The sequence below is a fragment of the Brachycentrus maculatus genome, unplaced genomic scaffold (assembly GCF_059751285.1).
Source record: "Brachycentrus maculatus isolate JH-2025_06_01 unplaced genomic scaffold, ASM5975128v1 h1tg001371l, whole genome shotgun sequence".
Classification (NCBI taxonomy): Eukaryota; Metazoa; Arthropoda; class Insecta; order Trichoptera; family Brachycentridae; genus Brachycentrus; species Brachycentrus maculatus.
In genome coordinates, this window is record NW_028282024.1 from 1 (window position 1) to 9,830 (window position 9,830).

General features: G+C 37.7%; 1 pseudogene; it reads right to left on the bottom strand.

Moving 5' to 3' along the window:
- Nucleotides 1-7,916: 7,916 nt before the first annotated feature.
- On the bottom strand, nt 7,917-9,543 carry LOC148299070 (uncharacterized; annotated as a pseudogene).
- Nucleotides 9,544-9,830: the final 287 nt, after the last annotated feature.

Below are 9,830 nucleotides of genomic sequence, written 5' to 3' on the forward strand. Positions count from 1 at the left end.
TCCCAACCCCCAACCCCAACACCCAACCCCAACCCCAACCCCAACCCCAACCCCAACCCCAACCCCCAACCCCATAATGATGCCTATTTTTTATTGCATTTCGAAGATTTGATTGGATGATTCTTGCAAATTAGAGTATATAACATTTGCAGTAACACAATATTATAAATCCTGAACAATGACGACTTTATATATTTTCGGGTATTCAATGGCAGTGCTATGCATGTGAAGAAGCATTGGGATTGGGAGTCTTTTCGATTTGGAAGCGTCAGATAGCAGCAAAAAGGATATATTATTGAATCAGAAAAGAGTGCTGGCTAATTTTTACTATCCTGTATGATTATTTATATCTCGCTATAATTACATCTTATATCTCTATGACTATATAATTATTCCACTTGTACAAGCCAATCAGTTTAATGAATCTGCTAGATTTAATCTTCTAAGCTCGATATTTTGTCATTGGATGAGGTTGGTGATTGCTCCATGCGAATTAGTTCGCTTGGGCTAGAAAAAGGCCATCGTTTCACATATAGTAGTGTAGAATATTAGAGAACACTTATTTATATCACTAGAACCAGTTTCTGCTCTTGCTCGGATACTCCTCGAATTGCCAAATTTATTACATGATATCACCCATCATGTTTGCGGGGATGCTGTTTTCTTGTTGCTGCCAGTGACTTTACGATTAATTAATATAATCGTGCATTTCTTCTTCCTTCTAATTATGGTGTTTTCTCTGATAGCTTCGATTTGTCATTTCCCCTAGCGCAGGTTCTTGGTTAATGAGACTCTTCTGTATCTTGAGCTACTGCGTATCGACAGCTTATTTCATATGATCGATCTGGTGCCTAGTTTCCAACAATGTCGGTTTGGCCATCTGCGAAATAATGATCTGAGATAACAATTAGCAAATACTTCGAGGTTCTACGAGAAGGAAGCTTCGGGATTCACGGTATTGATATCAAGATGGGGGAATCGCTGTTTAAGCACTATAAACATATCAGATGCGCTATGACTGTTCATCTTGATTCTGCAGAGTGTTTAGTATTAAAATAAATAACTTTAATTCGGATTGTTTAAGTGGGGCATATACTTATCAGATCCAATTATTCTTGATGTTGAAGTGAAAGTTTTTGCGCTCCTACAAAGCAAAAAGCTTTGAGTTCGGCCCAGGAAACTCCGTTGTGGGTGCATAGATGTCCCTCTTACACTCCGACATAAAAAATGGAGATTCAAGCAGTTTAGGAGTCAAATCATCGTACATTCTCTTTACATTATAGAATGTCGGCCCTGGAGAAGGTTGAGCGCTCTTGTAGTTGACGAGAGGAGTCATAAAGTTCTTGGAAATCTTAATTTTTTAATATAGCGGCTTAAAATCAGGAAATTAATGTTCATAAGACCCTGGGCCAGGCGCGTGGCATCGCTCATCCTCGACGATCGTGTAGATTAAATTACTATTCTGCATTTTTTGGCATAATTAGTTTTCTTTATTTGCAGGGTTGCTCTTTTTATTTAATTTTTTGGGGGAAGACAATTCATAAACACCTGGCCCCGGGCCTACACTTTCTGGGATGTAGTTGTCCCTTTGCACTTTTGTTTAGAATGAAGATTTCCAGCCCTTGTTCGCTGTTTTCCACCTTTATACCTTTTACTCATAGTACTCGCCTGGCCCTGGGGTTTCAGGCTTGCTTTTGGCCTCTGTGGACACTTTGACCTACTTTCTAGCTATTTTTCTGGAAATAAGTTAATTTTTTCTGCTTCTCTATTCGCCTGTGAGGCATTTCCTTTTATTTTATCGGGTGTATTCCCCTGGGCCTGGTGTTTTATTGATACGAATCCATTATCTTTTAGACTTGGAAACGAGAGGGCCGAATCCTGCAATATTGAAAGAAGTGATGCTGCTGGTCACGTTGGGAATTTATGTGTTCTCGGCAAGAATGGGCTCTTGATAATCGGAAAGTTGCTTTGATAATTTTTATTTGATATAGAATCGCTGCTGGCTTGCTCCGAATGCTTTTTTATTTGATATTTTGTAGATGATTGACTCATAGGTGGATGGGATGCTTCCAATCGATAGCTTGGTCGCTGCATCCTTCACGCAGCCTTTATGGATCCGGCCTTGATCAGCACTTAGGCCCTTGCTCCTCAGGTTTATCTGAGAAGGTTTAGTTGGCCCGGGGTTAATCATATAAATTCGAAACTATTAATTAGTTCCAAGCGAAAGTTCTTTAATCATAGAATAAAGTGTTCAATCATTGAATAATCATTCAAAGCTCAGCAGGATGTATTTTTGGGATTCACAAAGACAGTGTTGTTGTGTTTGGCATTCGAATACTCGGAAATCTGCGTGGATTGAATGTTATGTTGCTTTTTCTTGACTTCCGGGTTCATCAGCAGGTTCAGCTCGAAATGATTGAGTCCATGATTGAGCTGGGTTGTAGTAGTATTCAGTTTGGTCCTCCAGTCCACCGACGAGTACTGTGACGTATTTAAAATATTATTTTCAACCTGCGCACGCTCTGCGTTGTTACTGAATTTATGGCATATTTACTTATTGGTGTTAGACATGCCTGTTTGCCCGAGCTGGGTTCGCTGGTACTCTTAGAATTCCTGGCGGCGTAGTTCATCCATTTACGAGAGGAAGGTCTGCTTATAGTCAGGCAATTCTTCTTTATTGGTTTGCATTCGTTTATTAATTATGAAAGTTATATTTATTTATGTTTGATGCTTAGTGGTTCATATCAATCATCAGCTATGATATCCACTTTCATCGCTTTGGTTTAGTCGAATAGCAAAATGCCATGACTTTGTTCAGTTCAATTTCCAAACTCTAACTATAATTTTAATCTGTGTTTCATTGCTACGGCTACTCTTCGATGACGGGTGTAAGAGGTTTCCCAATTCTCTGAAAATTTTCAAATTAACAAAAAAAGGATTTATTTAACCAGAAATGATCTCAATTCGTGCGCATGCGTCTTCGAAACTATAAACAGTAATACTAGGTATGCTGACCTCGATTAATGGCTTATACTTTATAGAAATAATGAGGATTTTCCCATCCCAAAATAAATCTTGCTAGATATTATTAAGAATGCAAATCACTCTATGAACACATATTATTTATTTAATCTTCGAATATCTTGCTCGATTTGCGCCAAAGATGCTTCATAATCCACTTTCCTCCTCTTCAGGCCGATCGTGTCAACAATGCGCATATGTGTGCTCTTTTGGTACTATTTGTTCAGTTAGTTCCACTTGTCTTTGAGTCCTTGCTTCAGCTACTCTATTTCTAGCCTCGATAACATTTTCCTACATTTAATTGCGAATTACTGCTGCTCTTGGTTCTATGCATGGAGGGTTTGCATGAGTTTATACTCCGAGTTTAGTGTTTGCTTTATGAAGGTCAGATACTCAGGAGTCTTGCCGAAATCTTTTTTCTTCGTCCAGTCTTCAGTCTTGGGAGCCAGCTTAGGGGTGGATAAAATCACATTGACTGCATTGGCGAGGAGGAAGTTCTTGTTCGATTTTTGTCCATAGATCGGTCGCTCAGTCGACTTGGGAACTCTTTATCTCTGAAATGAGCAATCGTACGAGAAGTTGCGGACTGAGTGAATTACAATATACTTGGAGGGAGATCATGAGACCCCATAATTCCTGTTCGCTTTTTCTGAAAGCTCAATGGCGAAAAACTGCGAGTGCCTTTCAAGTATCCGAAGGTGAGCGATTCCCCTGTGTGTTTGTGAGCCTCAAGGCCCTACAAAAACTAACCCGATAAGTTGGATACCTAATTTAGAATGAGGAAATACCCCGGGCTTTGATGTAGTGTGATTAGTGAAGGTAGAGCCTGTAGGTGGTAGGTTATGAGGATATTTTGATCTGTAGATGGGCTTTTTGGGACTGGCCTATGGGTTACAGGGTATGAGATTGCAGATGGATTCTTAATTCATTTTTATTATTGATAATAATTTTAATGGCACAGACCTATTAAAAAGACTACTTCAGATGTATTTGCGATAACGCACTCACAAATTATACAATCCAGGAATATATTGCATATATTGAATGCAGGTTGAACGTTCCTTGGGATGCTATTGTATTAAATAGGCTGGACAGGAAAGTGCATCCTTCGGGCATGAACTTGCCACTGACAGCCTCAAGCATGAGAGATATGTCATCGAATATCATGAACAATCAGATAGGTAGACTCAGTCACAACTGGTACTGGTACTTCTCGATTTCGTAATCCTTTTGCAATATCAGATAGTCGAGCACTGTGCAGTATGCCTACTTCTTATCGTTTTCGTCGCACAACCTGTCCAAGCTTTCCTCAGTATCAGCATTTTACTGTTCGACCCTGATGATTTCCTACTTGCTTTGCATTAGGATCTTATCGAACTACTTTTTACGCAATTTTAAATTGTTCACTTTCTGTTCAATGCCACTTGCACTCGATATGGGCTTCGACGATGCGTCGAGCCTCCATGTACACGCTTCATCTATTTCGTACTTCAGCTATTTTGATAGAGTTAGCTTCACTTTAATTTTGGGGATCTATTGCTGGATTGGTTTGTTAGGTTCTTATTTCAAATTGCTTCTCCCTGTACAGCAAAACATCACTAAATATATAACTGTGATAATTGCAGATGCGGACTTTATGATGAAAGTGGTATGATAGTAAGCTGAGAAAGTGAGATAAATGACACTTCTTTGGCTTATACTGCATAAACATCCTTTTGTAGGCAAATTAAGCGACAAAACTATCCTAAAGTCTGAAATTATAACCGAAATGGCTTGTAGCTGAACTCATTTTTAGCTCATTACTCTTTAAATATTATTGGGATATGAAATAATATATTAGTTTGAAGCAGGGGTTTCTATTTCCAGATCAGCTTAAGATTCTAGTGAATTATAAAACCAGATTCAGCCTGAATTGATTTGTTTGACTCATAAAAACATCATTTGTGATTTATTATTTTTTTTCCTTGCCAGCTCGGCTTGCATGGTGCCTTCCTTTACAATGTTAAGGATTTTAGCCTCTGGTTGATGCCGTACAACCTCTTGTTCTCTTGAGTGAGGAGCCGGCATTGCAGTTGATAGCTATGCAGGACCTACTGAAATTAGTTTAGGATTTGTTCGTGATTATCTAAACAAGATCCTTGTCTTTGTCTTTCGGCACTTCGGGCGTTCGTCGTGCAGGAGAGCAGTAATGACGTTTTAGTCTTATTGCTCGAAGCTTATCTCGTATTTTTAGGACTTCGCATTGGGGTCAACCCGATATTTTGGAATAATTTAAGGCTTCCTTTGCTTTGTTGGTTTTTCGAATTCCCATTGAGTTGCTATTTGGACTTTCGTGTATCATCAACTCGTAGCAGCTGTGAAGATCTTTTATGGTTTTTGTCCTTTTTTCTCTCACTCATATTATCTGAAATAAAACAGCGTCAGATTTAATTCTTCTCCACATGAGATAGAAAAAAGGATCATCTCACATAAATAATAATGCCTATTATATGTCTCGGGCTCGATTTGTCATCGGGTTGCCTTATTGATTATTAAATTGGTACATGAATATATAAGCTTTTATTTTAAGCTTCATTAGATACAACCGCACATTATATTTATCTCAGGCAGTTCCTATCTAAATTGACTAAGATGGTGATGTCTTAAACCTTTAACTGAATTGGCTCCTGATTTAATCGTTGGCACATTTTCATATAGTGAATTTGAAGGGGAGGGCAATAATGAACCGAATACGCATTGGAACTCGCAATTTGAGGAAAACCAGAATAATAAAGTCAAATCAGCTATTTACTCTATCAGATCTCAGAAATCTCCTATTTGCAAACCTTCTCGATGAAATTTTATATTTTTAAATACTAAGTCCATTTCTTTTGCTATTTACTCAATTCGATTTACTAGTTCAAACGGTGAGCAGCAGAGTCAAGTTCATTTTGGGTTTATTTACTTCCTATGAGCCGGATTACAGTTAGTATAGTCACTAAAGCATCGGCAATCATAAACTATTTTATATTAAACATGATTTGTTTTTCTTCTTTCGCATAAAGGCAGATAATTTTTACTTTCTTCATGTAGCGTAGCAAAGGCTTCATCAGTATTTCTTTAAAGCCTGCTAAACTGTTCGAATTAATTCCTTTTTGGCAAATCTATGCTATTTCGATGTCCACTGTGTTTTTGCGGCCTAAAAGCTCGATTCTATGTTCTAAGACGACGAGCATCTCTTTTAAATTATTCAGGAGCTATTTCTCAGTATCTTCCAAAATTTTTTGAGGCTTATTTAATTATTATTTCAGTTATTCCTCAATTTCATTAAGATTGATTCTCCTCTATGGATTTGGATGCATACACCTTTCGCATATTTGAGATAGCCTGCTTTTGTTGTTTGTAAATATAATTTTTCGGGAGAGGAGTTTTAAGTATAAGGTGGATTCATCAAGGTAATCTTTGATTTATAACGGAAGCCTGCCATATAACAACTCGTAGATGACAACTCCTAAACTCCATATTTCCGATTTCTGTGTATACGCTCCGAACTTGAGAGTTTATGGAGGCCGATGGGTGGTAGTGCCCCTCTTGTTATTCTTACTGAACTTGTGGATTCCGCAATTTTCTAGAAGCTCCATATTTTATAAACTGCAGCCGTAGTCACAAATCTTGATTTGTACATTTTCCCATTTTTGGCTTTCTCCTGCTGGGTTAATGAGAATATTTCCGAACTTTATGTCTCCGTGCAAAACCTATTTTGCCGCGAACTACTGAAGACATTTTACAATTTTGTATGTGATTTGCATCGCGTCATGCTAGCTCAAGACATTTTTGTGCTATTTAAAATACTCTGAAAGGGACTTGCCGAACAATTCATAGACCAGGGCGGGTTTCTCTTTTTAAGTGTAATAGATCCCATAGAGCTTCAACGCGCTTGATGAGTCATTTAAAATTCTGGCAATTTTGGTCTAGTTCGCTGCGCTCGCATAGTAATCAATAACTTTAATTGCAACAGGTTAGCCAGTTTTCCTGCACTTGCCCTTGAAGACTCGGCCGAAACCTCCCTTTCCAATTTATTCGTAACTGCACTAAAAATCAGAAATATTCAAAGTGGGATCCAGTGAGAGACTTTTCTCGGTGGAAGATGTCCTGGCGGTATCGTTCTAAATTTTGGGAACCAAACCGATGTCCATAAATACAACCTTGTAGGAAATAATATAATGAATTATGAGATTTACGTAGAAAATTATTTATTTATCTAAAATCTCTTTCTACAAGCCAAGAAAATAAAATATATAACCATATTGCTTGCAATTGTGTAACTATATAATATATGATTCATTTAAACAATTGAGCCATCCCTGAGTTAACATTCATTAAACTTGCTTACAACTATTTTAATCTTTTGTTGATCTATTGAATTCGCATGGCTTCTTTCTAACGTTTTTCTTTCTCTTCCAAAGTTTGGCTGTTTTACCTCTACTGCTTCTATCGTTACTGATCCTGGTCGGCGTAGGACTTTTTTTATGCCTGCTGGGGCTGATTACTGTTGAGTATCGTTGAAACTGAATTTGATGATAGTTGCTGGTCGTTAGTGCTCTATTTTTTGATTCCTAATCTTTCTTCGATCCTTTTCTTTTCTTTTTTATTACTTTCATACCAATACTTGGGCTAGACTTTGTTTTTTTTTGTGGGCGTGACTTTTAATCCAAAATCTTCTCCTCTTATTTAATTCCTTTCTTTTTTCCGGACATCTTGGGTTAACTTCTGATGTTTCTTTCTTGTTACTTGTCCGGTTGAAAATCCTTCTTTGACTTAGTGATATAATTTCTTAATGCTTTACCGGTCCGATACTTCGTAATAAGTTCTGTTTTACTCATGCCATTCAAGAAATTTATTCCAAGTCTCATTACTGCCTAATGTGTCCCCATCTCCAATGACCACAAGCAAATGTTTACTACGTGTTAATGCCACATTTATTCTTCTTTCGTCCTTCATAAAACCGATATCTCTCCGGAGGTTCGAACGCACGCAGCCCATAATGATAATATCTTTTTACTGGCCTTGAAACGAATCAACTGTGTTGATCATAACTCTGTTCATAAACTCTTTTTATCTTTTCAAAATTTATTACTCCTGGGTAACCTTTGGGTCTGGTGCTAATTAACCGACTTCTATTGACACATTTGCTACAGTAGAGACTATCGGCACTGTTGCTTGATACTTTTTATTGAGGCCATGTTTTAATTTCGATTACTTTTTTGTTTTTTATCTTTATAGGTAAATTAAGTGGTTACTATATTTTTAAATATCTTTTTGTAGACATTTTAATAAATGTTTCCTTTGAGATTGATAAGGAGTAATCACACCGATTGATAATTTTGTATCTCGCAAGAACTTGAATAACAAATAAGAAACAACTGCACCTTCTCCCGTATTTCGATACGAATTGAAAAAAAATTATTCCTATCCAAATTTTACATCGATGAATATCGAATTTCTACGGAAAAACGAGGAAAGTGCAAACAAAGGCGGCATAACTATTTATTATTTATTTTCTTAGTCAGTAATACGGTGGCATTTGCTTCTTTATTCTTACAAACATTCTTCTTCTTCTTCTTACTGCCTCTTTTAACTTTAGTCGCTGAATTTGTAACAATCTTTTCCATGTTTGTTCTCACTTGTTTTTTGTTCGCACCAGTTTTGAACTTGATATCTTGTTTTAACACTTTCATCATCGAACAATCTGCCTTCATAAAATACGCAACTCGGAAACTACCTAATAGAAGGTGCCATACGATACTGAATATTCAGAAAATATGGTTTGACCCCAGCGTCGATGAATCTTTAGAACATGCTGCGATTTAAAAGAGTAATTTGAGAGTCTTGACTGATCGCAGTTGCTGGCAATTGGCATGGATCGCCAATTAAGAGAACCTTCTTCACAAACAACTGCAAAGGGATTAAAAGATTTGGCTATGTAGATTGGGCTGCCTCATCGACAATCAAGCACCCGAAACATCCCCTCAGTTTTTCCATCCGTTCTGACCCACTGCTGCTCAGTGTGGTTAATATCATGTCAGCCTCGTCAAAGAGTTTCTTTTCGAGCTGTTGATAGATTTGTTTGAGCTATATTTTTTGCTTCCTGCTGGCATAGAGCATAGATTAATATTACTTGATCGAGGCTTTGATTTGAATGAGTTTGCTTTCAGTCTCGAAGTTTGGATTGCTTTTAATTTTTTATGTGTTTATTTTTAGATCGCGATACAGTTTCATGAGTTTTTCCTTTGTTTGAACGGGCGTCATGCTGTTTTTTTATTTAGCTTACTTACGAACTTCAAGCAACTTCTTTTCGCATAAATCATCAAGACTCACGCTACGTATATCGGCGTCTTCTGTCTCGACGATTCCTACTCTCAGGATGTTCGGGTAAATTCGACACCCTCCTGTTGAAAGCAGTCCTTCGCAGACAAGGCGCTTTGTGATGTGGTCAATCGCAGCATTCGAAGGTGCACATATTAGAATCTTATTGGTCTCCATGTCTGAACATATGAATTTAAAGTAATGATATTACGCGGCGAGGAGACCCATTAAGGTAGTGGTTTTTCCTGTGCCTGGGGGACCCTGCAAAAGTACGATTCCTTAATCTCTTAACACCATTTATCGAATGGATTTATACTGAGTCTTATTAAATTCCTGCTAAATTCGACTCAAAATGGGCTCCAGTAAGTGCCTCTCGCTTTAATTGAGTATTTCGTATTGCTCTACTTCAAGAAGGAGAGGGTTGTAGACCAAGGGAGCAATATCTGTCTGGTGCAAGTTTGTAA